The 25772-nt window shown below is 54.5% G+C and overlaps 25 non-coding genes across 25 annotated transcripts; 15 read left to right on the top strand and 10 right to left on the bottom strand.

Annotated features, from left to right (window-relative positions):
• Positions 1–55: 55 nt before the first annotated feature.
• TRNAE-CUC (transfer RNA glutamic acid (anticodon CUC)) lies at positions 56–127 on the top strand. The gene has a single exon. It is a non-coding gene; the product is annotated as a tRNA-Glu (tRNA).
• A 340-nt stretch (positions 128–467) lies between these two features.
• Positions 468–539, top strand: TRNAE-CUC (transfer RNA glutamic acid (anticodon CUC)). The gene has a single exon. It is a non-coding gene; the product is annotated as a tRNA-Glu (tRNA).
• A 904-nt stretch (positions 540–1443) lies between these two features.
• TRNAL-UAA (transfer RNA leucine (anticodon UAA)) lies at positions 1444–1526 on the bottom strand. Its single transcript has one exon. It is a non-coding gene; the product is annotated as a tRNA-Leu (tRNA).
• A 906-nt stretch (positions 1527–2432) lies between these two features.
• Positions 2433–2504, top strand: TRNAE-CUC (transfer RNA glutamic acid (anticodon CUC)). The gene has a single exon. It is a non-coding gene; the product is annotated as a tRNA-Glu (tRNA).
• Positions 2505–2844: 340 nt separating this feature from the next.
• TRNAE-CUC (transfer RNA glutamic acid (anticodon CUC)) lies at positions 2845–2916 on the top strand. The gene has a single exon. It is a non-coding gene; the product is annotated as a tRNA-Glu (tRNA).
• Positions 2917–3820: 904 nt separating this feature from the next.
• TRNAL-UAA (transfer RNA leucine (anticodon UAA)) lies at positions 3821–3903 on the bottom strand. Its single transcript has one exon. It is a non-coding gene; the product is annotated as a tRNA-Leu (tRNA).
• Positions 3904–4797: 894 nt separating this feature from the next.
• TRNAE-CUC (transfer RNA glutamic acid (anticodon CUC)) lies at positions 4798–4869 on the top strand. Its single transcript has one exon. It is a non-coding gene; the product is annotated as a tRNA-Glu (tRNA).
• Positions 4870–6165: 1296 nt separating this feature from the next.
• TRNAL-UAA (transfer RNA leucine (anticodon UAA)) lies at positions 6166–6248 on the bottom strand. The gene has a single exon. It is a non-coding gene; the product is annotated as a tRNA-Leu (tRNA).
• Positions 6249–7142: 894 nt separating this feature from the next.
• Positions 7143–7214, top strand: TRNAE-CUC (transfer RNA glutamic acid (anticodon CUC)). The gene has a single exon. It is a non-coding gene; the product is annotated as a tRNA-Glu (tRNA).
• Positions 7215–8518: 1304 nt separating this feature from the next.
• TRNAL-UAA (transfer RNA leucine (anticodon UAA)) lies at positions 8519–8601 on the bottom strand. Its single transcript has one exon. It is a non-coding gene; the product is annotated as a tRNA-Leu (tRNA).
• An 894-nt stretch (positions 8602–9495) lies between these two features.
• On the top strand, positions 9496–9567 carry TRNAE-CUC (transfer RNA glutamic acid (anticodon CUC)). The gene has a single exon. It is a non-coding gene; the product is annotated as a tRNA-Glu (tRNA).
• A 1304-nt stretch (positions 9568–10871) lies between these two features.
• On the bottom strand, positions 10872–10954 carry TRNAL-UAA (transfer RNA leucine (anticodon UAA)). Its single transcript has one exon. It is a non-coding gene; the product is annotated as a tRNA-Leu (tRNA).
• Positions 10955–11852: 898 nt separating this feature from the next.
• On the top strand, positions 11853–11924 carry TRNAE-CUC (transfer RNA glutamic acid (anticodon CUC)). The gene has a single exon. It is a non-coding gene; the product is annotated as a tRNA-Glu (tRNA).
• A 340-nt stretch (positions 11925–12264) lies between these two features.
• TRNAE-CUC (transfer RNA glutamic acid (anticodon CUC)) lies at positions 12265–12336 on the top strand. Its single transcript has one exon. It is a non-coding gene; the product is annotated as a tRNA-Glu (tRNA).
• A 904-nt stretch (positions 12337–13240) lies between these two features.
• Positions 13241–13323, bottom strand: TRNAL-UAA (transfer RNA leucine (anticodon UAA)). Its single transcript has one exon. It is a non-coding gene; the product is annotated as a tRNA-Leu (tRNA).
• Positions 13324–14619: 1296 nt separating this feature from the next.
• Positions 14620–14691, top strand: TRNAE-CUC (transfer RNA glutamic acid (anticodon CUC)). The gene has a single exon. It is a non-coding gene; the product is annotated as a tRNA-Glu (tRNA).
• A 1873-nt stretch (positions 14692–16564) lies between these two features.
• On the top strand, positions 16565–16636 carry TRNAE-CUC (transfer RNA glutamic acid (anticodon CUC)). Its single transcript has one exon. It is a non-coding gene; the product is annotated as a tRNA-Glu (tRNA).
• A 340-nt stretch (positions 16637–16976) lies between these two features.
• Positions 16977–17048, top strand: TRNAE-CUC (transfer RNA glutamic acid (anticodon CUC)). The gene has a single exon. It is a non-coding gene; the product is annotated as a tRNA-Glu (tRNA).
• A 904-nt stretch (positions 17049–17952) lies between these two features.
• On the bottom strand, positions 17953–18035 carry TRNAL-UAA (transfer RNA leucine (anticodon UAA)). Its single transcript has one exon. It is a non-coding gene; the product is annotated as a tRNA-Leu (tRNA).
• A 906-nt stretch (positions 18036–18941) lies between these two features.
• On the top strand, positions 18942–19013 carry TRNAE-CUC (transfer RNA glutamic acid (anticodon CUC)). The gene has a single exon. It is a non-coding gene; the product is annotated as a tRNA-Glu (tRNA).
• Positions 19014–20318: 1305 nt separating this feature from the next.
• TRNAL-UAA (transfer RNA leucine (anticodon UAA)) lies at positions 20319–20401 on the bottom strand. The gene has a single exon. It is a non-coding gene; the product is annotated as a tRNA-Leu (tRNA).
• An 894-nt stretch (positions 20402–21295) lies between these two features.
• Positions 21296–21367, top strand: TRNAE-CUC (transfer RNA glutamic acid (anticodon CUC)). Its single transcript has one exon. It is a non-coding gene; the product is annotated as a tRNA-Glu (tRNA).
• Positions 21368–22663: 1296 nt separating this feature from the next.
• Positions 22664–22746, bottom strand: TRNAL-UAA (transfer RNA leucine (anticodon UAA)). The gene has a single exon. It is a non-coding gene; the product is annotated as a tRNA-Leu (tRNA).
• Positions 22747–23640: 894 nt separating this feature from the next.
• On the top strand, positions 23641–23712 carry TRNAE-CUC (transfer RNA glutamic acid (anticodon CUC)). Its single transcript has one exon. It is a non-coding gene; the product is annotated as a tRNA-Glu (tRNA).
• A 1304-nt stretch (positions 23713–25016) lies between these two features.
• On the bottom strand, positions 25017–25099 carry TRNAL-UAA (transfer RNA leucine (anticodon UAA)). The gene has a single exon. It is a non-coding gene; the product is annotated as a tRNA-Leu (tRNA).
• Positions 25100–25772: the final 673 nt, after the last annotated feature.

The raw sequence follows: 25772 nt of genomic DNA on the forward strand, positions 1-25772 counted from the left end.
GCCTTTGGACTCGGACGCCACCATCTGAGCGACACGCAACGGGGTGCACCCACCGTCCCTGGTGGTCTAGTGGTTAGGATTCGGCGCTCTCACCGCCGCGGCCCGGGTTCGATTCCCGGTCAGGGAAGGAGCTCTTTTAACAACTGACATTTTTATTTACAGCAATGCAGTTAACTGGCGACCGGAAATCTTGCTCCCAGATGCAGATTTGCGTGCACAAAATGGAGGAAGTGCCCTCAGCGCGACGCAAAACGTGTTTATGGCAGAGTCCCATTCATTCTCCTGTCGCTGCGGAAAGACTGCCCTTGACGCAAAAAAGGCAGCTTCCTTTTTCACCGCTGGAGAGAACCTATCTGCTCGGCCCTCCCCCTCTCTTCCCAGTCCCCCAATGGACTGGCCTTTGAGGCACCTGCAGGCATTGTGCACTCGGACACCACTGCCCGGCCTTCCCGAGCTGTCCAGCGGTCTCCCTGGTGGTCTAGTGGTTAGGATTCGGCGCTCTCATCGCCGCGGCCCGGGTTCGATTCCCGGTCAGGGAAGAGAGGCTTTTACTGAATGACATTTTTACAGAAATTCAAACAACTGCGTCTCAAAAAATATTTCTTTCAAATGTAGCTTCACTCACAGGCAATAGCGGCGTGGCTCCCCTGGCGGTAACTCCAAGCATCTTTTCAGCATGGTCCCTTACCGGAAGCTGTCGCCGCTAGAAGTGGGCCTGTGCCCCAAAAAGGAAGCTTTCTTTCTTCCAAAGCTGTAGAGAAAATATTAGTCCTGTCGCCCTGCCAAAGCCGAGCTCGCCCACCATCCCTAGCCTCATCAGACCAAGACCTTGCCCGGGACCCTGGGGCAGAGGGCTGCAGAAATGGTTGCGTACCGGTTTGGAGGAGAAAAGCAGGGGAGGGAGGGGTCGTAGCTGCTTGATTTGCATACAGAGCTGTGGTCTGCTGGGAAAGTGCAGCCTTTGGAGCTTGGCAAAGGCTTCGCAAGGGGCCCGAGCATTGCCCTCGCCCCGTTTGTTGACAGGTTCTCCTTCTATGGGCTGAAGGGCCCTGTAGCCTGATTTGAGGTTGGACGCTCTATTATTCACAGGGGTGTACCGGGCCTAGACGGTGACTGGCTGACCCGTCAGGGCATCGCCCGTTTGGAAGCCCGTTTCGGAAGCGGAGGCGGGAATCCCTGCCCAATTTTCTTTTGGGGTGGTAGGGCTGTTGGCGGGGTTGCACAAGCTCTGCCAACTTTGGCGGCTTAAGCTTGGGATGCGAGGGACATGGTACAAAAATGCAAAGGTTTTCCAGGAAAAGAGTCTACGGGCAACGATTCCTTGTTGCTCTTTTCAGGTGAACTCAAGCCTCAGGGCTTTGAGGTAGGGGCACTGCCTACAGACAGCAGGAAAGGGCTTGTGCGAAGCTGCTGCCGCATTTAGGTAAGAAGAGTAAAAACCTGTACCAGGAGTGGGGCTCGAACCCACGCGGACACTTGTCCATTGGATCTTAAGTCCAACGCCTTAACCACTCGGCCATCCTGGTGAGCTGCTGCAAAGGGCTTCGAATTGAATCTTTGCTGTTTCAGCAGCAGGCGAACAAGTGGAAAACCAGCCCAGAGTGCCCCCTGCAGGAGGTTGGATGGAATTGGCTTGCGAGCGGCAAACGTCTCTCACTTAACAGCATTACAATAGCCTCCAGCTGACTGCAAGTACGGTTGCGGAAACCTCCCGGGTGCTGCAGTCGTTTCCCCGGTGGCCTAGTGGTGAGGATTTGGTGCTTTCACTGCCACGGGCCTGGCTTCGAGTCCCCGACCAGAGTGTGTGCTTTGAGTAAAGGTGGTCTAGGGCAGTCCAGAGGCAGGTTGAGCCTCGAAGGCTGGTGCAGGCCTTGGTGTGCGAGCCCGAAAAAAGGGCAGCTCCTATGTCATCCCTTCTTGCCCTCCGGCACTTGCTGTACAAGCAAAGCCCCCTTTGAACTCTGCATGGTAACCCTGCTGTGTCTCGCAGGCAATCATGGCCTGCCGCCTTTTAATAAACGTGCTCTCCCACGAAGCAGTTCTCCTAAGGAGGGTTAGTTGTGAGTGTGCATCTTCAGCGGCAGCCTCTAGGGGGAGCTTCAGCACTGACCCACAAAAGCTCATAGCGAGGAAGGCTGTCCTTTCAGGAGAGCAAGACAGGAATATCAGCGCTTGGAAGTGAAAGCGCAAACGTTCCCAAAGTGATGCTGTCTTCAATCTCTAAGCTCCCCTTTTCGCAGACCATCACAAGTGTTTTTGTTTTCTTTCTTTCTTTCTTTCTTTCTTTCTTTCTTTATTTCTTTATTTATTTATTTATTAGCAGAAACGGCCCCCGAAGACCTGCAGGCACTGGTGCCCATTGTAGCAGAGGCCCTCAGCCTTTGGACTCAGACGCCACCATCTGAGCGACACGCAACGGGGTGCACCCACCGTCCCTGGTGGTCTAGTGGTTAGGATTCAGCGCTCTCACCGCCGCGGCCCGGGTTCGATTCCCGGTCAGGGAAGGAGCTCTTTTAACAACTGACATTTTTATTTACAGCAATGCAGTTAACTGGCGACCGGAAATCTTGCTCCCAGATGCAGATTTGCGTGCACAAAATGGAGGAAGTGCCCTCAGCGCGACGCAAAACGTGTTTATGGCAGAGTCCCATTCATTCTCCTGTCGCTGCGGAAAGACTGCCCTTGACGCAAAAAAGGCAGCTTCCTTTTTCACCGCTGGAGAGAACCTATCTGCTCGGCCCTCCCCCTCTCTTCCCAGTCCCCCAATGGACTGGCCTTTGAGGCACCTGCAGGCATTGTGCACTCGGACACCACTGCCCGGCCTTCCCGAGTTGTGCTGCGGTCTCCCTGGTGGTCTAGTGGTTAGGATTCGGCGCTCTCACCGCCGCGGCCCGGGTTCGATTCCCAGTCAGGGAAGAGAGGCTTTTACTGAATGACATTTTTACAGAAATTCAAACAACTGCGTCTCAAAAAATATTTCTTTCAAATGTAGCTTCACTCACAGGCAATAGCGGCGTGGCTCCCCTGGCGGTAACTCCAAGCATCTTTTCAGCATGGTCCCTTACCGGAAGCTGTCGCCGCTAGAAGTGGGCCTGTGCCCCAAAAAGGAAGCTTTCTTTCTTCCAAAGCTGTAGAGAAAATATTAGTCCTGTCGCCCTGCCAAAGCCGAGCTCGCCCACCATCCCTAGCCTCATCAGACCAAGACCTTGCCCGGGACCCTGGGGCAGAGGGCTGCAGAAATGGTTGCGTACCGGTTTGGAGGAGAAAAGCAGGGGAGGGAGGGGTCGTAGCTGCTTGATTTGCATACAGAGCTGTGGTCTGCTGGGAAAGTGCAGCCTTTGGAGCTTGGCAAAGGCTTCGCAAGGGGCCCGAGCATTGCCCTCGCCCCGTTTGTTGACAGGTTCTCCTTCTATGGGCTGAAGGGCCCTGTAGCCTGATTTGAGGTTGGACGCTCTATTATTCACAGGGGTGTACCGGGCCTAGACGGTGACTGGCTGACCCGTCAGGGCATCGCCCGTTTGGAAGCCCGTTTCGGAAGCGGAGGCGGGAATCCCTGCCCAATTTTCTTTTGGGGTGGTAGGGCTGTTGGCGGGGTTGCACAAGCTCTGCCAACTTTGGCGGCTTAAGCTTGGGATGCGAGGGACATGGTACAAAAATGCAAAGGTTTTCCAGGAAAAGAGTCTACGGGCAACGATTCCTTGTTGCTCTTTTCAGGTGAACTCAAGCCTCAGGGCTTTGAGGTAGGGGCACTGCCTACAGACAGCAGGAAAGGGCTTGTGCGAAGCTGCTGCCGCATTTAGGTAAGAAGAGTAAAAACCTGTACCAGGAGTGGGGCTCGAACCCACGCGGACACTTGTCCATTGGATCTTAAGTCCAACGCCTTAACCACTCGGCCATCCTGGTGAGCTGCTGCAAAGGGCTTCGAATTGAATCTTTGCTGTTTCAGCAGCAGGCGAACAAGTGGAAAACCAGCCCAGAGTGCCCCCTGCAGGAGGTTGGATGGAATTGGCTTGCGAGCGGCAAACGTCTCTCACTTAACAGCATTACAATAGCCTCCAGCTGACTGCAAGTACGGTTGCGGAAACCTCCCGGGTGCTGCAGTCGTTTCCCCGGTGGCCTAGTGGTGAGGATTTGGTGCTTTCACTGCCACGGGCCTGGCTTCGAGTCCCCGACCAGAGTGTGTGCTTTGAGTAAAGGTGGTCTAGGGCAGTCCAGAGGCAGGCTGAGCCTCGAAGGCTGGTGCAGGCCTTGGTGTGCGAGCCCGAAAAAAGGGCAGCTCCTATGTCATCCCTTCTTGCCCTCCGGCACTTGCTGTACAAGCAAAGCCCCCTTTGAACTCTGCATGGTAACCCTGCTGTGTCTCGCAGGCAATCATGGCCTGCCGCCTTTTAATAAACGTGCTCTCCCACGAAGCAGTTCTCCTAAGGAGGGTTAGTTGTGAGTGTGCATCTTCAGCGGCAGCCTCTAGGGGGAGCTTCAGCACTGACCCACAAAAGCTCATAGCGAGGAAGGCTGTCCTTTCAGGAGAGCAAGACAGGAATATCAGCGCTTGGAAGTGAAAGCGCAAACGTTCCCAAAGTGATGCTGTCTTCAATCTCTAAGCTCCCCTTTTCGCAGACCATCACAAGTGTTTTTGTTTTCTTTCTTTCTTTCTTTCTTTATTTCTTTATTTATTTATTTATTAGCAGAAACGGCCCCCGAAGACCTGCAGGCACTGGTGCCCATTGTAGCAGAGGCCCTCAGCCTTTGGACTCGGACGCCACCATCTGAGCGACACGCAACGGGGTGCACCCACCGTCCCTGGTGGTCTAGTGGTTAGGATTCGGCGCTCTCACCGCCGCGGCCCGGGTTCGATTCCCGGTCAGGGAAGGAGCTCTTTTAACAACTGACATTTTTATTTACAGCAATGCAGTTAACTGGCGACCGGAAATCTTGCTCCCAGATGCAGATTTGCGTGCACAAAATGGAGGAAGTGCCCTCAGCGCGACGCAAAACGTGTTTATGGCAGAGTCCCATTCATTCTCCTGTCGCTGCGGAAAGACTGCCCTTGACGCAAAAAAGGCAGCTTCCTTTTTCACCGCTGGAGAGAACCTATCTGCTCGGCCCTCCCCCTCTCTTCCCAGTCCCCCAATGGACTGGCCTTTGAGGCACCTGCAGGCATTGTGCACTCGGACACCACTGCCCGGCCTTCCCGAGCTGTCCAGCGGTCTCCCTGGTGGTCTAGTGGTTAGGCGGCCCGGGTTCGATTCCCGGTCAGGAAAGAGAGGCTTTTACTGAATGACATTTTTACAGAAATTCAAACAACTGCGTCTCAAAAAATATTTCTTTCAAATGTAGCTTCACTCACAGGCAATAGCGGCGTGGCTCCCCTGGCGGTAACTCCAAGCATCTTTTCAGCATGGTCCCTTACCGGAAGCTGTCGCCGCTAGAAGTGGGCCTGTGCCCCAAAAAGGAAGCTTTCTTTCTTCCAAAGCTGTAGAGAAAATATTAGTCCTGTCGCCCTGCCAAAGCCGAGCTCGCCCACCATCCCTAGCCTCATCAGACCAAGACCTTGCCCGGGACCCTGGGGCAGAGGGCTGCAGAAATGGTTGCGTACCGGTTTGGAGGAGAAAAGCAGGGGAGGGAGGGGTCGTAGCTGCTTGATTTGCATACAGAGCTGTGGTCTGCTGGGAAAGTGCAGCCTTTGGAGCTTGGCAAAGGCTTCGCAAGGGGCCCGAGCATTGCCCTCGCCCCGTTTGTTGACAGGTTCTCCTTCTATGGGCTGAAGGGCCCTGTAGCCTGATTTGAGGTTGGACGCTCTATTATTCACAGGGGTGTACCGGGCCTAGACGGTGACTGGCTGACCCGTCAGGGCATCGCCCGTTTGGAAGCCCGTTTCGGAAGCGGAGGCGGGAATCCCTGCCCAATTTTCTTTTGGGGTGGTAGGGCTGTTGGCGGGGTTGCACAAGCTCTGCCAACTTTGGCGGCTTAAGCTTGGGATGCGAGGGACATGGTACAAAAATGCAAAGGTTTTCCAGGAAAAGAGTCTACGGGCAACGATTCCTTGTTGCTCTTTTCAGGTGAACTCAAGCCTCAGGGCTTTGAGGTAGGGGCACTGCCTACAGACAGCAGGAAAGGGCTTGTGCGAAGCTGCTGCCGCATTTAGGTAAGAAGAGTAAAAACCTGTACCAGGAGTGGGGCTCGAACCCACGCGGACACTTGTCCATTGGATCTTAAGTCCAACGCCTTAACCACTCGGCCATCCTGGTGAGCTGCTGCAAAGGGCTTCGAATTGAATCTTTGCTGTTTCAGCAGCAGGCGAACAAGTGGAAAACCAGCCCAGAGTGCCCCCTGCAGGAGGTTGGATGGAATTGGCTTGCGAGCGGCAAACGTCTCTCACTTAACAGCATTACAATAGCCTCCAGCTGACTGCAAGTACGGTTGCGGAAACCTCCCGGGTGCTGCAGTCGTTTCCCCGGTGGCCTAGTGGTGAGGATTTGGTGCTTTCACTGCCACGGGCCTGGCTTCGAGTCCCCGACCAGAGTGTGTGCTTTGAGTAAAGGTGGTCTAGGGCAGTCCAGAGGCAGGCTGAGCCTCGAAGGCTGGTGCAGGCCTTGGTGTGCGAGCCCGAAAAAAGGGCAGCTCCTATGTCATCCCTTCTTGCCCTCCGGCACTTGCTGTACAAGCAAAGCCCCCTTTGAACTCTGCATGGTAACCCTGCTGTGTCTCGCAGGCAATCATGGCCTGCCGCCTTTTAATAAACGTGCTCTCCCACGAAGCAGTTCTCCTAAGGAGGGTTAGTTGTGAGTGTGCATCTTCAGCGGCAGCCTCTAGGGGGAGCTTCAGCACTGACCCACAAAAGCTCATAGCGAGGAAGGCTGTCCTTTCAGGAGAGCAAGACAGGAATATCAGCGCTTGGAAGTGAAAGCGCAAACGTTCCCAAAGTGATGCTGTCTTCAATCTCTAAGCTCCCCTTTTCGCAGACCATCACAAGTGTTTTTGTTTTCTTTCTTTCTTTCTTTCTTTATTTCTTTATTTATTTATTTATTAGCAGAAACGGCCCCCGAAGACCTGCAGGCACTGGTGCCCATTGTAGCAGAGGCCCTCAGCCTTTGGACTCGGACGCCACCATCTGAGCGACACGCAACGGGGTGCACCCACCGTCCCTGGTGGTCTAGTGGTTAGGATTCGGCGCTCTCACCGCCGCGGCCCGGGTTCGATTCCCGGTCAGGGAAGGAGCTCTTTTAACAACTGACATTTTTATTTACAGCAATGCAGTTAACTGGCGACCGGAAATCTTGCTCCCAGATGCAGATTTGCGTGCACAAAATGGAGGAAGTGCCCTCAGCGCGACGCAAAACGTGTTTATGGCAGAGTCCCATTCATTCTCCTGTCGCTGCGGAAAGACTGCCCTTGACGCAAAAAAGGCAGCTTCCTTTTTCACCGCTGGAGAGAACCTATCTGCTCGGCCCTCCCCCTCTCTTCCCAGTCCCCCAATGGACTGGCCTTTGAGGCACCTGCAGGCATTGTGCACTCGGACACCACTGCCCGGCCTTCCCGAGCTGTCCAGCGGTCTCCCTGGTGGTCTAGTGGTTAGGATTCGGCGCGGCCCGGGTTCGATTCCCGGTCAGGGAAGAGAGGCTTTTACTGAATGACATTTTTACAGAAATTCAAACAACTGCGTCTCAAAAAATATTTCTTTCAAATGTAGCTTCACTCACAGGCAATAGCGGCGTGGCTCCCCTGGCGGTAACTCCAAGCATCTTTTCAGCATGGTCCCTTACCGGAAGCTGTCGCCGCTAGAAGTGGGCCTGTGCCCCAAAAAGGAAGCTTTCTTTCTTCCAAAGCTGTAGAGAAAATATTAGTCCTGTCGCCCTGCCAAAGCCGAGCTCGCCCACCATCCCTAGCCTCATCAGACCAAGACCTTGCCCGGGACCCTGGGGCAGAGGGCTGCAGAAATGGTTGCGTACCGGTTTGGAGGAGAAAAGCAGGGGAGGGAGGGGTCGTAGCTGCTTGATTTGCATACAGAGCTGTGGTCTGCTGGGAAAGTGCAGCCTTTGGAGCTTGGCAAAGGCTTCGCAAGGGGCCCGAGCATTGCCCTCGCCCCGTTTGTTGACAGGTTCTCCTTCTATGGGCTGAAGGGCCCTGTAGCCTGATTTGAGGTTGGACGCTCTATTATTCACAGGGGTGTACCGGGCCTAGACGGTGACTGGCTGACCCGTCAGGGCATCGCCCGTTTGGAAGCCCGTTTCGGAAGCGGAGGCGGGAATCCCTGCCCAATTTTCTTTTGGGGTGGTAGGGCTGTTGGCGGGGTTGCACAAGCTCTGCCAACTTTGGCGGCTTAAGCTTGGGATGCGAGGGACATGGTACAAAAATGCAAAGGTTTTCCAGGAAAAGAGTCTACGGGCAACGATTCCTTGTTGCTCTTTTCAGGTGAACTCAAGCCTCAGGGCTTTGAGGTAGGGGCACTGCCTACAGACAGCAGGAAAGGGCTTGTGCGAAGCTGCTGCCGCATTTAGGTAAGAAGAGTAAAAACCTGTACCAGGAGTGGGGCTCGAACCCACGCGGACACTTGTCCATTGGATCTTAAGTCCAACGCCTTAACCACTCGGCCATCCTGGTGAGCTGCTGCAAAGGGCTTCGAATTGAATCTTTGCTGTTTCAGCAGCAGGCGAACAAGTGGAAAACCAGCCCAGAGTGCCCCCTGCAGGAGGTTGGATGGAATTGGCTTGCGAGCGGCAAACGTCTCTCACTTAACAGCATTACAATAGCCTCCAGCTGACTGCAAGTACGGTTGCGGAAACCTCCCGGGTGCTGCAGTCGTTTCCCCGGTGGCCTAGTGGTGAGGATTTGGTGCTTTCACTGCCACGGGCCTGGCTTCGAGTCCCCGACCAGAGTGTGTGCTTTGAGTAAAGGTGGTCTAGGGCAGTCCAGAGGCAGGCTGAGCCTCGAAGGCTGGTGCAGGCCTTGGTGTGCGAGCCCGAAAAAAGGGCAGCTCCTATGTCATCCCTTCTTGCCCTCCGGCACTTGCTGTACAAGCAAAGCCCCCTTTGAACTCTGCATGGTAACCCTGCTGTGTCTCGCAGGCAATCATGGCCTGCCGCCTTTTAATAAACGTGCTCTCCCACGAAGCAGTTCTCCTAAGGAGGGTTAGTTGTGAGTGTGCATCTTCAGCGGCAGCCTCTAGGGGGAGCTTCAGCACTGACCCACAAAAGCTCATAGCGAGGAAGGCTGTCCTTTCAGGAGAGCAAGACAGGAATATCAGCGCTTGGAAGTGAAAGCGCAAACGTTCCCAAAGTGATGCTGTCTTCAATCTCTAAGCTCCCCTTTTCGCAGACCATCACAAGTGTTTTTGTTTTCTTTCTTTCTTTCTTTCTTTATTTCTTTATTTATTTATTTATTAGCAGAAACGGCCCCCGAAGACCTGCAGGCACTGGTGCCCATTGTAGCAGAGGCCCTCAGCCTTTGGACTCGGACGCCACCATCTGAGCGACACGCAACGGGGTGCACCCACCGTCCCTGGTGGTCTAGTGGTTAGGATTCGGCGCTCTCACCGCCGCGGCCCGGGTTCGATTCCCGGTCAGGGAAGGAGCTCTTTTAACAACTGACATTTTTATTTACAGCAATGCAGTTAACTGGCGACCGGAAATCTTGCTCCCAGATGCAGATTTGCGTGCACAAAATGGAGGAAGTGCCCTCAGCGCGACGCAAAACGTGTTTATGGCAGAGTCCCATTCATTCTCCTGTCGCTGCGGAAAGACTGCCCTTGACGCAAAAAAGGCAGCTTCCTTTTTCACCGCTGGAGAGAACCTATCTGCTCGGCCCTCCCCCTCTCTTCCCAGTCCCCCAATGGACTGGCCTTTGAGGCACCTGCAGGCATTGTGCACTCGGACACCACTGCCCGGCCTTCCCGAGCTGTCCAGCGGTCTCCCTGGTGGTCTAGTGGTTAGGATTCGGCGCGGCCCGGGTTCGATTCCCGGTCAGGGAAGAGAGGCTTTTACTGAATGACATTTTTACAGAAATTCAAACAACTGCGTCTCAAAAAATATTTCTTTCAAATGTAGCTTCACTCACAGGCAATAGCGGCGTGGCTCCCCTGGCGGTAACTCCAAGCATCTTTTCAGCATGGTCCCTTACCGGAAGCTGTCGCCGCTAGAAGTGGGCCTGTGCCCCAAAAAGGAAGCTTTCTTTCTTCCAAAGCTGTAGAGAAAATATTAGTCCTGTCGCCCTGCCAAAGCCGAGCTCGCCCACCATCCCTAGCCTCATCAGACCAAGACCTTGCCCGGGACCCTGGGGCAGAGGGCTGCAGAAATGGTTGCGTACCGGTTTGGAGGAGAAAAGCAGGGGAGGGAGGGGTCGTAGCTGCTTGATTTGCATACAGAGCTGTGGTCTGCTGGGAAAGTGCAGCCTTTGGAGCTTGGCAAAGGCTTCGCAAGGGGCCCGAGCATTGCCCTCGCCCCGTTTGTTGACAGGTTCTCCTTCTATGGGCTGAAGGGCCCTGTAGCCTGATTTGAGGTTGGACGCTCTATTATTCACAGGGGTGTACCGGGCCTAGACGGTGACTGGCTGACCCGTCAGGGCATCGCCCGTTTGGAAGCCCGTTTCGGAAGCGGAGGCGGGAATCCCTGCCCAATTTTCTTTTGGGGTGGTAGGGCTGTTGGCGGGGTTGCACAAGCTCTGCCAACTTTGGCGGCTTAAGCTTGGGATGCGAGGGACATGGTACAAAAATGCAAAGGTTTTCCAGGAAAAGAGTCTACGGGCAACGATTCCTTGTTGCTCTTTTCAGGTGAACTCAAGCCTCAGGGCTTTGAGGTAGGGGCACTGCCTACAGACAGCAGGAAAGGGCTTGTGCGAAGCTGCTGCCGCATTTAGGTAAGAAGAGTAAAAACCTGTACCAGGAGTGGGGCTCGAACCCACGCGGACACTTGTCCATTGGATCTTAAGTCCAACGCCTTAACCACTCGGCCATCCTGGTGAGCTGCTGCAAAGGGCTTCGAATTGAATCTTTGCTGTTTCAGCAGCAGGCGAACAAGTGGAAAACCAGCCCAGAGTGCCCCCTGCAGGAGGTTGGATGGAATTGGCTTGCGAGCGGCAAACGTCTCTCACTTAACAGCATTACAATAGCCTCCAGCTGACTGCAAGTACGGTTGCGGAAACCTCCCGGGTGCTGCAGTCGTTTCCCCGGTGGCCTAGTGGTGAGGATTTGGTGCTTTCACTGCCACGGGCCTGGCTTCGAGTCCCCGACCAGAGTGTGTGCTTTGAGTAAAGGTGGTCTAGGGCAGTCCAGAGGCAGGCTGAGCCTCGAAGGCTGGTGCAGGCCTTGGTGTGCGAGCCCGAAAAAAGGGCAGCTCCTATGTCATCCCTTCTTGCCCTCCGGCACTTGCTGTACAAGCAAAGCCCCCTTTGAACTCTGCATGGTAACCCTGCTGTGTCTCGCAGGCAATCATGGCCTGCCGCCTTTTAATAAACGTGCTCTCCCACGAAGCAGTTCTCCTAAGGAGGGTTAGTTGTGAGTGTGCATCTTCAGCGGCAGCCTCTAGGGGGAGCTTCAGCACTGACCCACAAAAGCTCATAGCGAGGAAGGCTGTCCTTTCAGGAGAGCAAGACAGGAATATCAGCGCTTGGAAGTGAAAGCGCAAACGTTCCCAAAGTGATGCTGTCTTCAATCTCTAAGCTCCCCTTTTCGCAGACCATCACAAGTGTTTTTGTTTTCTTTCTTTCTTTCTTTCTTTCTTTATTTCTTTATTTCTTTATTTATTAGCAGAAACGGCCCCCGAAGACCTGCAGGCACTGGTGCCCATTGTAGCAGAGGCCCTCAGCCTTTGGACTCGGACGCCACCATCTGAGCGACACGCAACGGGGTGCACCCACCGTCCCTGGTGGTCTAGTGGTTAGGATTCGGCGCTCTCACCGCCGCGGCCCGGGTTCGATTCCCGGTCAGGAAAGGAGCTCTTTTAACAACTGACATTTTTATTTACAGCAATGCAGTTAACTGGCGACCGGAAATCTTGCTCCCAGATGCAGATTTGCGTGCACAAAATGGAGGAAGTGCCCTCAGCGCGACGCAAAACGTGTTTATGGCAGAGTCCCATTCATTCTCCTGTCGCTGCGGAAAGACTGCCCTTGACGCAAAAAAGGCAGCTTCCTTTTTCACCGCTGGAGAGAACCTATCTGCTCGGCCCTCCCCCTCTCTTCCCAGTCCCCCAATGGACTGGCCTTTGAGGCACCTGCAGGCATTGTGCATTCGGACACCACTGCCCGGCCTTCCCGAGCTGTCCAGCGGTCTCCCTGGTGGTCTAGTGGTTAGGATTCAGCGCTCTCACCGCCGCGGCCCGGGTTCGATTCCCGGTCAGGGAAGAGAGGCTTTTACTGAATGACATTTTTACAGAAATTCAAACAACTGCGTCTCAAAAAATATTTCTTTCAAATGTAGCTTCACTCACAGGCAATAGCGGCGTGGCTCCCCTGGCGGTAACTCCAAGCATCTTTTCAGCATGGTCCCTTACCGGAAGCTGTCGCCGCTAGAAGTGGGCCTGTGCCCCAAAAAGGAAGCTTTCTTTCTTCCAAAGCTGTAGAGAAAATATTAGTCCTGTCGCCCTGCCAAAGCCGAGCTCGCCCACCATCCCTAGCCTCATCAGACCAAGACCTTGCCCGGGACCCTGGGGCAGAGGGCTGCAGAAATGGTTGCGTACCGGTTTGGAGGAGAAAAGCAGGGGAGGGAGGGGTCGTAGCTGCTTGATTTGCATACAGAGCTGTGGTCTGCTGGGAAAGTGCAGCCTTTGGAGCTTGGCAAAGGCTTCGCAAGGGGCCCGAGCATTGCCCTCGCCCCGTTTGTTGACAGGTTCTCCTTCTATGGGCTGAAGGGCCCTGTAGCCTGATTTGAGGTTGGACGCTCTATTATTCACAGGGGTGTACCGGGCCTAGACGGTGACTGGCTGACCCGTCAGGGCATCGCCCGTTTGGAAGCCCGTTTCGGAAGCGGAGGCGGGAATCCCTGCCCAATTTTCTTTTGGGGTGGTAGGGCTGTTGGCGGGGTTGCACAAGCTCTGCCAACTTTGGCGGCTTAAGCTTGGGATGCGAGGGACATGGTACAAAAATGCAAAGGTTTTCCAGGAAAAGAGTCTACGGGCAACGATTCCTTGTTGCTCTTTTCAGGTGAACTCAAGCCTCAGGGCTTTGAGGTAGGGGCACTGCCTACAGACAGCAGGAAAGGGCTTGTGCGAAGCTGCTGCCGCATTTAGGTAAGAAGAGTAAAAACCTGTACCAGGAGTGGGGCTCGAACCCACGCGGACACTTGTCCATTGGATCTTAAGTCCAACGCCTTAACCACTCGGCCATCCTGGTGAGCTGCTGCAAAGGGCTTCGAATTTAATCTTTGCTGTTTCAGCAGCAGGCGAACAAGTGGAAAACCAGCCCAGAGTGCCCCCTGCAGGAGGTTGGATGGAATTGGCTTGCGAGCGGCAAACGTCTCTCACTTAACAGCATTACAATAGCCTCCAGCTGACTGCAAGTACGGTTGCGGAAACCTCCCGGGTGCTGCAGTCGTTTCCCCGGTGGCCTAGTGGTGAGGATTTGGTGCTTTCACTGCCACGGGCCTGGCTTCGAGTCCCCGACCAGAGTGTGTGCTTTGAGTAAAGGTGGTCTAGGGCAGTCCAGAGGCAGGCTGAGCCTCGAAGGCTGGTGCAGGCCTTGGTGTGCGAGCCCGAAAAAAGGGCAGCTCCTATGTCATCCCTTCTTGCCCTCCGGCACTTGCTGTACAAGCAAAGCCCCCTTTGAACTCTGCATGGTAACCCTGCTGTGTCTCGCAGGCAATCATGGCCTGCCGCCTTTTAATAAACGTGCTCTCCCACGAAGCAGTTCTCCTAAGGAGGGTTAGTTGTGAGTGTGCATCTTCAGCGGCAGCCTCTAGGGGGAGCTTCAGCACTGACCCACAAAAGCTCATAGCGAGGAAGGCTGTCCTTTCAGGAGAGCAAGACAGGAATATCAGCGCTTGGAAGTGAAAGCGCAAACGTTCCCAAAGTGATGCTGTCTTCAATCTCTAAGCTCCCCTTTTCGCAGACCATCACAAGTGTTTTTGTTTTCTTTCTTTCTTTCTTTCTTTCTTTCTTTATTTATTTATTTATTTATTAGCAGAAACGGCCCCCGAAGACCTGCAGGCACTGGTGCCCATTGTAGCAGAGGCCCTCAGCCTTTGGACTCGGACGCCACCATCTGAGCGACACGCAACGGGGTGCACCCACCGTCCCTGGTGGTCTAGTGGTAGCGCCGCCACGGCCCGGGTTCGATTCCCGGTCAGGGAAGGAGCTCTTTTAACAACTGACATTTTTATTTACAGCAATGCAGTTAACTGGCGACCGGAAATCTTGCTCCCAGATGCAGATTTGCGTGCACAAAATGGAGGAAGTGCCCTCAGCGCGACGCAAAACGTGTTTATGGCAGAGTCCCATTCATTCTCCTGTCGCTGCGGAAAGACTGCCCTTGACGCAAAAAAGGCAGCTTCCTTTTTCACCGCTGGAGAGAACCTATCTGCTCGGCCCTCCCCCTCTCTTCCCAGTCCCCCAATGGACTGGCCTTTGAGGCACCTGCAGGCATTGTGCACTCGGACACCACTGCCCGGCCTTCCCGAGCTGTCCAGCGGTCTCCCTGGTGGTCTAGTGGTTAGGATTCGGCGCTCTCACAGCCGCGGCCCGGGTTCGATTCCCGGTCAGGGAAGAGAGGCTTTTACTGAATGACATTTTTACAGAAATTCAAACAACTGCGTCTCAAAAAATATTTCTTTCAAATGTAGCTTCACTCACAGGCAATAGCGGCGTGGCTCCCCTGGCGGTAACTCCAAGCATCTTTTCAGCATGGTCCCTTACCGGAAGCTGTCGCCGCTAGAAGTGGGCCTGTGCCCCAAAAAGGAAGCTTTCTTTCTTCCAAAGCTGTAGAGAAAATATTAGTCCTGTCGCCCTGCCAAAGCCGAGCTCGCCCACCATCCCTAGCCTCATCAGACCAAGACCTTGCCCGGGACCCTGGGGCAGAGGGCTGCAGAAATGGTTGCGTACCGGTTTGGAGGAGAAAAGCAGGGGAGGGAGGGGTCGTAGCTGCTTGATTTGCATACAGAGCTGTGGTCTGCTGGGAAAGTGCAGCCTTTGGAGCTTGGCAAAGGCTTCGCAAGGGGCCCGAGCATTGCCCTCGCCCCGTTTGTTGACAGGTTCTCCTTCTATGGGCTGAAGGGCCCTGTAGCCTGATTTGAGGTTGGACGCTCTATTATTCACAGGGGTGTACCGGGCCTAGACGGTGACTGGCTGACCCGTCAGGGCATCGCCCGTTTGGAAGCCCGTTTCGGAAGCGGAGGCGGGAATCCCTGCCCAATTTTCTTTTGGGGTGGTAGGGCTGTTGGCGGGGTTGCACAAGCTCTGCCAACTTTGGCGGCTTAAGCTTGGGATGCGAGGGACATGGTACAAAAATGCAAAGGTTTTCCAGGAAAAGAGTCTACGGGCAACGATTCCTTGTTGCTCTTTTCAGGTGAACTCAAGCCTCAGGGCTTTGAGGTAGGGGCACTGCCTACAGACAGCAGGAAAGGGCTTGTGCGAAGCTGCTGCCGCATTTAGGTAAGAAGAGTAAAAACCTGTACCAGGAGTGGGGCTCGAACCCACGCGGACACTTGTCCATTGGATCTTAAGCCCACTCGGCCATCCTGGTGAGCTGCTGCAAAGGGCTTCAAATTGAATCTTTGCTGTTTCAGCAGCAGGCGAACAAGTGGAAAACCAGCCCAGAGTGCCCCCTGCAGGAGGTTGGATGGAATTGGCTTGCGAGCGGCAAACGTCTCTCACTTAACAGCATTACAATAGCCTCCAGCTGACTGCAAGTACGGTTGCGGAAACCTCCCGGGTGCTGCAGTCGTTTCCCCGGTGGCCTAGTGGTGAGGATTTGGTGCTTTCACTGCCACGGGCCTGGCTTCGAGTCCCCGACCAGAGTGTGTGCTTTGAGTAAAGGTGGTCTAGGGCAGTCCAGAGGCAGGCTGAGCCTCGAAGGCTGGTGCAGGCCTTGGTGTGCGAGCCCGAAAAAAGGGCAGCTCCTATGTCATCCCTTCTTGCCCTCCGGCACTTGCTGTACAAGCAAAGCCCCCTTTGAACTCTGCATGGTAACCCTGCTGTGTCTCGCAGGCAATCATGGCCTGCCGCCTTTTAATAAACGTGCTCTCCCACGAAGCAGTTCTCCTAAGGAGGGTTAGTTGTGAGTGTGCATCTTCAGCGGCAGCCTCTAGGGGGAGCTTCAGCACTGACCCACAAAAGCTCATAGCGAGGAAGGCTGTCCTTTCAGGAGAGCAAGACAGGAATATCAGCGCTTGGAAGTGAAAGCGCAAACGTTCCCAAAGTGATGCTGTCTTCAATCTCTAAGCTCCCCTTTTCGCAGACCATCACAAGTGTTTTTGTTTTCTTTCTTTCTTTCTTTCTTTCTTTATTTCTTTATTTATTTATTTATTAGCAGAAACGGCCCCCGAAGACCTGCAGGCACTGGTGCCCATTGTAGCAGAGGCCCTCAGCCTTTGGACTCAGACGCCACCATCTGAGTGACACGCAACTGGGTGCACCCACCGTCCCTGGTGGTCTAGTGGTTAGGATTCGGCGCTCTCACCGCCGCGGCCCGGGTTCGATTCCCGGTCAGGGAAGGAGCTCTTTTAACAACTGACATTTTTATTTACAGCAATGCAGTTAACTGGCGACCGGAAATCTTGCTCCCAGATGCAGATTTGCGTGCACAAAATGGAGGAAGTGCCCTCAGCGCGACGCAAAACGTGTTTATGGCAGAGTCCCATTCATTCTCCTGTCGCTGCGGAAAGACTGCCCTTGACGCAAAAAAGGCAGCTTCCTTTTTCACCGCTGGAGAGAACCTATCTGCTCGGCCCTCCCCCTCTCTTCCCAGTCCCCCAATGGACTGGCCTTTGAGGCACCTGCAGGCATTGTGCACTCGGACACCACTGCCCGGCCTTCCCGAGTTGTGCTGCGGTCTCCCTGGTGGTCTAGTGGTTAGGATTCGGCGCTCTCACCGCCGCGGCCCGGGTTCGATTCCCGGTCAGGGAAGAGAGGCTTTTACTGAATGACATTTTTACAGAAATTCAAACAACTGCGTCTCAAAAAATATTTCTTTCAAATGTAGCTTCACTCACAGGCAATAGCGGCGTGGCTCCCCTGGCGGTAACTCCAAGCATCTTTTCAGCATGGTCCCTTACCGGAAGCTGTCGCCGCTAGAAGTGGGCCTGTGCCCCAAAAAGGAAGCTTTCTTTCTTCCAAAGCTGTAGAGAAAATATTAGTCCTGTCGCCCTGCCAAAGCCGAGCTCGCCCACCATCCCTAGCCTCATCAGACCAAGACCTTGCCCGGGACCCTGGGGCAGAGGGCTGCAGAAATGGTTGCGTACCGGTTTGGAGGAGAAAAGCAGGGGAGGGAGGGGTCGTAGCTGCTTGATTTGCATACAGAGCTGTGGTCTGCTGGGAAAGTGCAGCCTTTGGAGCTTGGCAAAGGCTTCGCAAGGGGCCCGAGCATTGCCCTCGCCCCGTTTGTTGACAGGTTCTCCTTCTATGGGCTGAAGGGCCCTGTAGCCTGATTTGAGGTTGGACGCTCTATTATTCACAGGGGTGTACCGGGCCTAGACGGTGACTGGCTGACCCGTCAGGGCATCGCCCGTTTGGAAGCCCGTTTCGGAAGCGGAGGCGGGAATCCCTGCCCAATTTTCTTTTGGGGTGGTAGGGCTGTTGGCGGGGTTGCACAAGCTCTGCCAACTTTGGCGGCTTAAGCTTGGGATGCGAGGGACATGGTACAAAAATGCAAAGGTTTTCCAGGAAAAGAGTCTACGGGCAACGATTCCTTGTTGCTCTTTTCAGGTGAACTCAAGCCTCAGGGCTTTGAGGTAGGGGCACTGCCTACAGACAGCAGGAAAGGGCTTGTGCGAAGCTGCTGCCGCATTTAGGTAAGAAGAGTAAAAACCTGTACCAGGAGTGGGGCTCGAACCCACGCGGACACTTGTCCATTGGATCTTAAGTCCAACGCCTTAACCACTCGGCCATCCTGGTGAGCTGCTGCAAAGGGCTTCGAATTGAATCTTTGCTGTTTCAGCAGCAGGCGAACAAGTGGAAAACCAGCCCAGAGTGCCCCCTGCAGGAGGTTGGATGGAATTGGCTTGCGAGCGGCAAACGTCTCTCACTTAACAGCATTACAATAGCCTCCAGCTGACTGCAAGTACGGTTGCGGAAACCTCCCGGGTGCTGCAGTCGTTTCCCCGGTGGCCTAGTGGTGAGGATTTGGTGCTTTCACTGCCACGGGCCTGGCTTCGAGTCCCCGACCAGAGTGTGTGCTTTGAGTAAAGGTGGTCTAGGGCAGTCCAGAGGCAGGTTGAGCCTCGAAGGCTGGTGCAGGCCTTGGTGTGCGAGCCCGAAAAAAGGGCAGCTCCTATGTCATCCCTTCTTGCCCTCCGGCACTTGCTGTACAAGCAAAGCCCCCTTTGAACTCTGCATGGTAACCCTGCTGTGTCTCGCAGGCAATCATGGCCTGCCGCCTTTTAATAAACGTGCTCTCCCACGAAGCAGTTCTCCTAAGGAGGGTTAGTTGTGAGTGTGCATCTTCAGCGGCAGCCTCTAGGGGGAGCTTCAGCACTGACCCACAAAAGCTCATAGCGAGGAAGGCTGTCCTTTCAGGAGAGCAAGACAGGAATATCAGCGCTTGGAAGTGAAAGCGCAAACGTTCCCAAAGTGATGCTGTCTTCAATCTCTAAGCTCCCCTTTTCGCAGACCATCACAAGTGTTTTTGTTTTCTTTCTTTCTTTCTTTCTTTCTTTCTTTCTTTATTTCTTTATTTATTTATTTATTAGCAGAAACGGCCCCCGAAGACCTGCAGGCACTGGTGCCCATTGTAGCAGAGGCCCTCAGCCTTTGGACTCAGACGCCACCATCTGAGCGACACGCAACGGGGTGCACCCACCGTCCCTGGTGGTCTAGTGGTTAGGATTCAGCGCTCTCACCGCCGCGGCCCGGGTTCGATTCCCGGTCAGGGAAGGAGCTCTTTTAACAACTGACATTTTTATTTACAGCAATGCAGTTAACTGGCGACCGGAAATCTTGCTCCCAGATGCAGATTTGCGTGCACAAAATGGAGGAAGTGCCCTCAGCGCGACGCAAAACGTGTTTATGGCAGAGTCCCATTCATTCTCCTGTCGCTGCGGAAAGACTGCCCTTGACGCAAAAAAGGCAGCTTCCTTTTTCACCGCTGGAGAGAACCTATCTGCTCGGCCCTCCCCCTCTCTTCCCAGTCCCCCAATGGACTGGCCTTTGAGGCACCTGCAGGCATTGTGCACTCGGACACCACTGCCCGGCCTTCCCGAGTTGTGCTGCGGTCTCCCTGGTGGTCTAGTGGTTAGGATTCGGCCGCGGCCCGGGTTCGATTCCCAGTCAGGGAAGAGAGGCTTTTACTGAATGACATTTTTACAGAAATTCAAACAACTGCGTCTCAAAAAATATTTCTTTCAAATGTAGCTTCACTCACAGGCAATAGCGGCGTGGCTCCCCTGGCGGTAACTCCAAGCATCTTTTCAGCATGGTCCCTTACCGGAAGCTGTCGCCGCTAGAAGTGGGCCTGTGCCCCAAAAAGGAAGCTTTCTTTCTTCCAAAGCTGTAGAGAAAATATTAGTCCTGTCGCCCTGCCAAAGCCGAGCTCGCCCACCATCCCTAGCCTCATCAGACCAAGACCTTGCCCGGGACCCTGGGGCAGAGGGCTGCAGAAATGGTTGCGTACCGGTTTGGAGGAGAAAAGCAGGGGAGGGAGGGGTCGTAGCTGCTTGATTTGCATACAGAGCTGTGGTCTGCTGGGAAAGTGCAGCCTTTGGAGCTTGGCAAAGGCTTCGCAAGGGGCCCGAGCATTGCCCTCGCCCCGTTTGTTGACAGGTTCTCCTTCTATGGGCTGAAGGGCCCTGTAGCCTGATTTGAGGTTGGACGCTCTATTATTCACAGGGGTGTACCGGGCCTAGACGGTGACTGGCTGACCCGTCAGGGCATCGCCCGTTTGGAAGCCCGTTTCGGAAGCGGAGGCGGGAATCCCTGCCCAATTTTCTTTTGGGGTGGTAGGGCTGTTGGCGGGGTTGCACAAGCTCTGCCAACTTTGGCGGCTTAAGCTTGGGATGCGAGGGACATGGTACAAAAATGCAAAGGTTTTCCAGGAAAAGAGTCTACGGGCAACGATTCCTTGTTGCTCTTTTCAGGTGAACTCAAGCCTCAGGGCTTTGAGGTAGGGGCACTGCCTACAGACAGCAGGAAAGGGCTTGTGCGAAGCTGCTGCCGCATTTAGGTAAGAAGAGTAAAAACCTGTACCAGGAGTGGGGCTCGAACCCACGCGGACACTTGTCCATTGGATCTTAAGTCCAACGCCTTAACCACTCGGCCATCCTGGTGAGCTGCTGCAAAGGGCTTCGAATTGAATCTTTGCTGTTTCAGCAGCAGGCGAACAAGTGGAAAACCAGCCCAGAGTGCCCCCTGCAGGAGGTTGGATGGAATTGGCTTGCGAGCGGCAAACGTCTCTCACTTAACAGCATTACAATAGCCTCCAGCTGACTGCAAGTACGGTTGCGGAAACCTCCCGGGTGCTGCAGTCGTTTCCCCGGTGGCCTAGTGGTGAGGATTTGGTGCTTTCACTGCCACGGGCCTGGCTTCGAGTCCCCGACCAGAGTGTGTGCTTTGAGTAAAGGTGGTCTAGGGCAGTCCAGAGGCAGGCTGAGCCTCGAAGGCTGGTGCAGGCCTTGGTGTGCGAGCCCGAAAAAAGGGCAGCTCCTATGTCATCCCTTCTTGCCCTCCGGCACTTGCTGTACAAGCAAAGCCCCCTTTGAACTCTGCATGGTAACCCTGCTGTGTCTCGCAGGCAATCATGGCCTGCCGCCTTTTAATAAACGTGCTCTCCCACGAAGCAGTTCTCCTAAGGAGGGTTAGTTGTGAGTGTGCATCTTCAGCGGCAGCCTCTAGGGGGAGCTTCAGCACTGACCCACAAAAGCTCATAGCGAGGAAGGCTGTCCTTTCAGGAGAGCAAGACAGGAATATCAGCGCTTGGAAGTGAAAGCGCAAACGTTCCCAAAGTGATGCTGTCTTCAATCTCTAAGCTCCCCTTTTCGCAGACCATCACAAGTGTTTTTGTTTTCTTTCTTTCTTTCTTTCTTTATTTCTTTATTTATTTATTTATTAGCAGAAACGGCCCCCGAAGACCTGCAGGCACTGGTGCCCATTGTAGCAGAGGCCCTCAGCCTTTGGACTCGGACGCCACCATCTGAGCGACACGCAACGGGGTGCACCCACCGTCCCTGGTGGTCTAGTGGTTAGGATTCGGCGCTCTCACCGCCGCGGCCCGGGTTCGATTCCCGGTCAGGGAAGGAGCTCTTTTAACAACTGACATTTTTATTTACAGCAATGCAGTTAACTGGCGACCGGAAATCTTGCTCCCAGATGCAGATTTGCGTGCACAAAATGGAGGAAGTGCCCTCAGCGCGACGCAAAACGTGTTTATGGCAGAGTCCCATTCATTCTCCTGTCGCTGCGGAAAGACTGCCCTTGACGCAAAAAAGGCAGCTTCCTTTTTCACCGCTGGAGAGAACCTATCTGCTCGGCCCTCCCCCTCTCTTCCCAGTCCCCCAATGGACTGGCCTTTGAGGCACCTGCAGGCATTGTGCACTCGGACACCACTGCCCGGCCTTCCCGAGCTGTCCAGCGGTCTCCCTGGTGGTCTAGTGGTTAGGCGGCCCGGGTTCGATTCCCGGTCAGGAAAGAGAGGCTTTTACTGAATGACATTTTTACAGAAATTCAAACAACTGCGTCTCAAAAAATATTTCTTTCAAATGTAGCTTCACTCACAGGCAATAGCGGCGTGGCTCCCCTGGCGGTAACTCCAAGCATCTTTTCAGCATGGTCCCTTACCGGAAGCTGTCGCCGCTAGAAGTGGGCCTGTGCCCCAAAAAGGAAGCTTTCTTTCTTCCAAAGCTGTAGAGAAAATATTAGTCCTGTCGCCCTGCCAAAGCCGAGCTCGCCCACCATCCCTAGCCTCATCAGACCAAGACCTTGCCCGGGACCCTGGGGCAGAGGGCTGCAGAAATGGTTGCGTACCGGTTTGGAGGAGAAAAGCAGGGGAGGGAGGGGTCGTAGCTGCTTGATTTGCATACAGAGCTGTGGTCTGCTGGGAAAGTGCAGCCTTTGGAGCTTGGCAAAGGCTTCGCAAGGGGCCCGAGCATTGCCCTCGCCCCGTTTGTTGACAGGTTCTCCTTCTATGGGCTGAAGGGCCCTGTAGCCTGATTTGAGGTTGGACGCTCTATTATTCACAGGGGTGTACCGGGCCTAGACGGTGACTGGCTGACCCGTCAGGGCATCGCCCGTTTGGAAGCCCGTTTCGGAAGCGGAGGCGGGAATCCCTGCCCAATTTTCTTTTGGGGTGGTAGGGCTGTTGGCGGGGTTGCACAAGCTCTGCCAACTTTGGCGGCTTAAGCTTGGGATGCGAGGGACATGGTACAAAAATGCAAAGGTTTTCCAGGAAAAGAGTCTACGGGCAACGATTCCTTGTTGCTCTTTTCAGGTGAACTCAAGCCTCAGGGCTTTGAGGTAGGGGCACTGCCTACAGACAGCAGGAAAGGGCTTGTGCGAAGCTGCTGCCGCATTTAGGTAAGAAGAGTAAAAACCTGTACCAGGAGTGGGGCTCGAACCCACGCGGACACTTGTCCATTGGATCTTAAGTCCAACGCCTTAACCACTCGGCCATCCTGGTGAGCTGCTGCAAAGGGCTTCGAATTGAATCTTTGCTGTTTCAGCAGCAGGCGAACAAGTGGAAAACCAGCCCAGAGTGCCCCCTGCAGGAGGTTGGATGGAATTGGCTTGCGAGCGGCAAACGTCTCTCACTTAACAGCATTACAATAGCCTCCAGCTGACTGCAAGTACGGTTGCGGAAACCTCCCGGGTGCTGCAGTCGTTTCCCCGGTGGCCTAGTGGTGAGGATTTGGTGCTTTCACTGCCACGGGCCTGGCTTCGAGTCCCCGACCAGAGTGTGTGCTTTGAGTAAAGGTGGTCTAGGGCAGTCCAGAGGCAGGCTGAGCCTCGAAGGCTGGTGCAGGCCTTGGTGTGCGAGCCCGAAAAAAGGGCAGCTCCTATGTCATCCCTTCTTGCCCTCCGGCACTTGCTGTACAAGCAAAGCCCCCTTTGAACTCTGCATGGTAACCCTGCTGTGTCTCGCAGGCAATCATGGCCTGCCGCCTTTTAATAAACGTGCTCTCCCACGAAGCAGTTCTCCTAAGGAGGGTTAGTTGTGAGTGTGCATCTTCAGCGGCAGCCTCTAGGGGGAGCTTCAGCACTGACCCACAAAAGCTCATAGCGAGGAAGGCTGTCCTTTCAGGAGAGCAAGACAGGAATATCAGCGCTTGGAAGTGAAAGCGCAAACGTTCCCAAAGTGATGCTGTCTTCAATCTCTAAGCTCCCCTTTTCGCAGACCATCACAAGTGTTTTTGTTTTCTTTCTTTCTTTCTTTCTTTATTTCTTTATTTATTTATTTATTAGCAGAAACGGCCCCCGAAGACCTGCAGGCACTGGTGCCCATTGTAGCAGAGGCCCTCAGCCTTTGGACTCGGACGCCACCATCTGAGCGACACGCAACGGGGTGCACCCACCGTCCCTGGTGGTCTAGTGGTTAGGATTCGGCGCTCTCACCGCCGCGGCCCGGGTTCGATTCCCGGTCAGGGAAGGAGCTCTTTTAACAACTGACATTTTTATTTACAGCAATGCAGTTAACTGGCGACCGGAAATCTTGCTCCCAGATGCAGATTTGCGTGCACAAAATGGAGGAAGTGCCCTCAGCGCGACGCAAAACGTGTTTATGGCAGAGTCCCATTCATTCTCCTGTCGCTGCGGAAAGACTGCCCTTGACGCAAAAAAGGCAGCTTCCTTTTTCACCGCTGGAGAGAACCTATCTGCTCGGCCCTCCCCCTCTCTTCCCAGTCCCCCAATGGACTGGCCTTTGAGGCACCTGCAGGCATTGTGCACTCGGACACCACTGCCCGGCCTTCCCGAGCTGTCCAGCGGTCTCCCTGGTGGTCTAGTGGTTAGGATTCGGCGCGGCCCGGGTTCGATTCCCGGTCAGGGAAGAGAGGCTTTTACTGAATGACATTTTTACAGAAATTCAAACAACTGCGTCTCAAAAAATATTTCTTTCAAATGTAGCTTCACTCACAGGCAATAGCGGCGTGGCTCCCCTGGCGGTAACTCCAAGCATCTTTTCAGCATGGTCCCTTACCGGAAGCTGTCGCCGCTAGAAGTGGGCCTGTGCCCCAAAAAGGAAGCTTTCTTTCTTCCAAAGCTGTAGAGAAAATATTAGTCCTGTCGCCCTGCCAAAGCCGAGCTCGCCCACCATCCCTAGCCTCATCAGACCAAGACCTTGCCCGGGACCCTGGGGCAGAGGGCTGCAGAAATGGTTGCGTACCGGTTTGGAGGAGAAAAGCAGGGGAGGGAGGGGTCGTAGCTGCTTGATTTGCATACAGAGCTGTGGTCTGCTGGGAAAGTGCAGCCTTTGGAGCTTGGCAAAGGCTTCGCAAGGGGCCCGAGCATTGCCCTCGCCCCGTTTGTTGACAGGTTCTCCTTCTATGGGCTGAAGGGCCCTGTAGCCTGATTTGAGGTTGGACGCTCTATTATTCACAGGGGTGTACCGGGCCTAGACGGTGACTGGCTGACCCGTCAGGGCATCGCCCGTTTGGAAGCCCGTTTCGGAAGCGGAGGCGGGAATCCCTGCCCAATTTTCTTTTGGGGTGGTAGGGCTGTTGGCGGGGTTGCACAAGCTCTGCCAACTTTGGCGGCTTAAGCTTGGGATGCGAGGGACATGGTACAAAAATGCAAAGGTTTTCCAGGAAAAGAGTCTACGGGCAACGATTCCTTGTTGCTCTTTTCAGGTGAACTCAAGCCTCAGGGCTTTGAGGTAGGGGCACTGCCTACAGACAGCAGGAAAGGGCTTGTGCGAAGCTGCTGCCGCATTTAGGTAAGAAGAGTAAAAACCTGTACCAGGAGTGGGGCTCGAACCCACGCGGACACTTGTCCATTGGATCTTAAGTCCAACGCCTTAACCACTCGGCCATCCTGGTGAGCTGCTGCAAAGGGCTTCGAATTGAATCTTTGCTGTTTCAGCAGCAGGCGAACAAGTGGAAAACCAGCCCAGAGTGCCCCCTGCAGGAGGTTGGATGGAATTGGCTTGCGAGCGGCAAACGTCTCTCACTTAACAGCATTACAATAGCCTCCAGCTGACTGCAAGTACGGTTGCGGAAACCTCCCGGGTGCTGCAGTCGTTTCCCCGGTGGCCTAGTGGTGAGGATTTGGTGCTTTCACTGCCACGGGCCTGGCTTCGAGTCCCCGACCAGAGTGTGTGCTTTGAGTAAAGGTGGTCTAGGGCAGTCCAGAGGCAGGCTGAGCCTCGAAGGCTGGTGCAGGCCTTGGTGTGCGAGCCCGAAAAAAGGGCAGCTCCTATGTCATCCCTTCTTGCCCTCCGGCACTTGCTGTACAAGCAAAGCCCCCTTTGAACTCTGCATGGTAACCCTGCTGTGTCTCGCAGGCAATCATGGCCTGCCGCCTTTTAATAAACGTGCTCTCCCACGAAGCAGTTCTCCTAAGGAGGGTTAGTTGTGAGTGTGCATCTTCAGCGGCAGCCTCTAGGGGGAGCTTCAGCACTGACCCACAAAAGCTCATAGCGAGGAAGGCTGTCCTTTCAGGAGAGCAAGACAGGAATATCAGCGCTTGGAAGTGAAAGCGCAAACGTTCCCA

Source organism: Ambystoma mexicanum, chromosome 5p (genome assembly GCF_040938575.1).
Source record: "Ambystoma mexicanum isolate Mex_15411 chromosome 5p, UKY_AmexF1_1, whole genome shotgun sequence".
Classification (NCBI taxonomy): Eukaryota; Metazoa; Chordata; class Amphibia; order Caudata; family Ambystomatidae; genus Ambystoma; species Ambystoma mexicanum.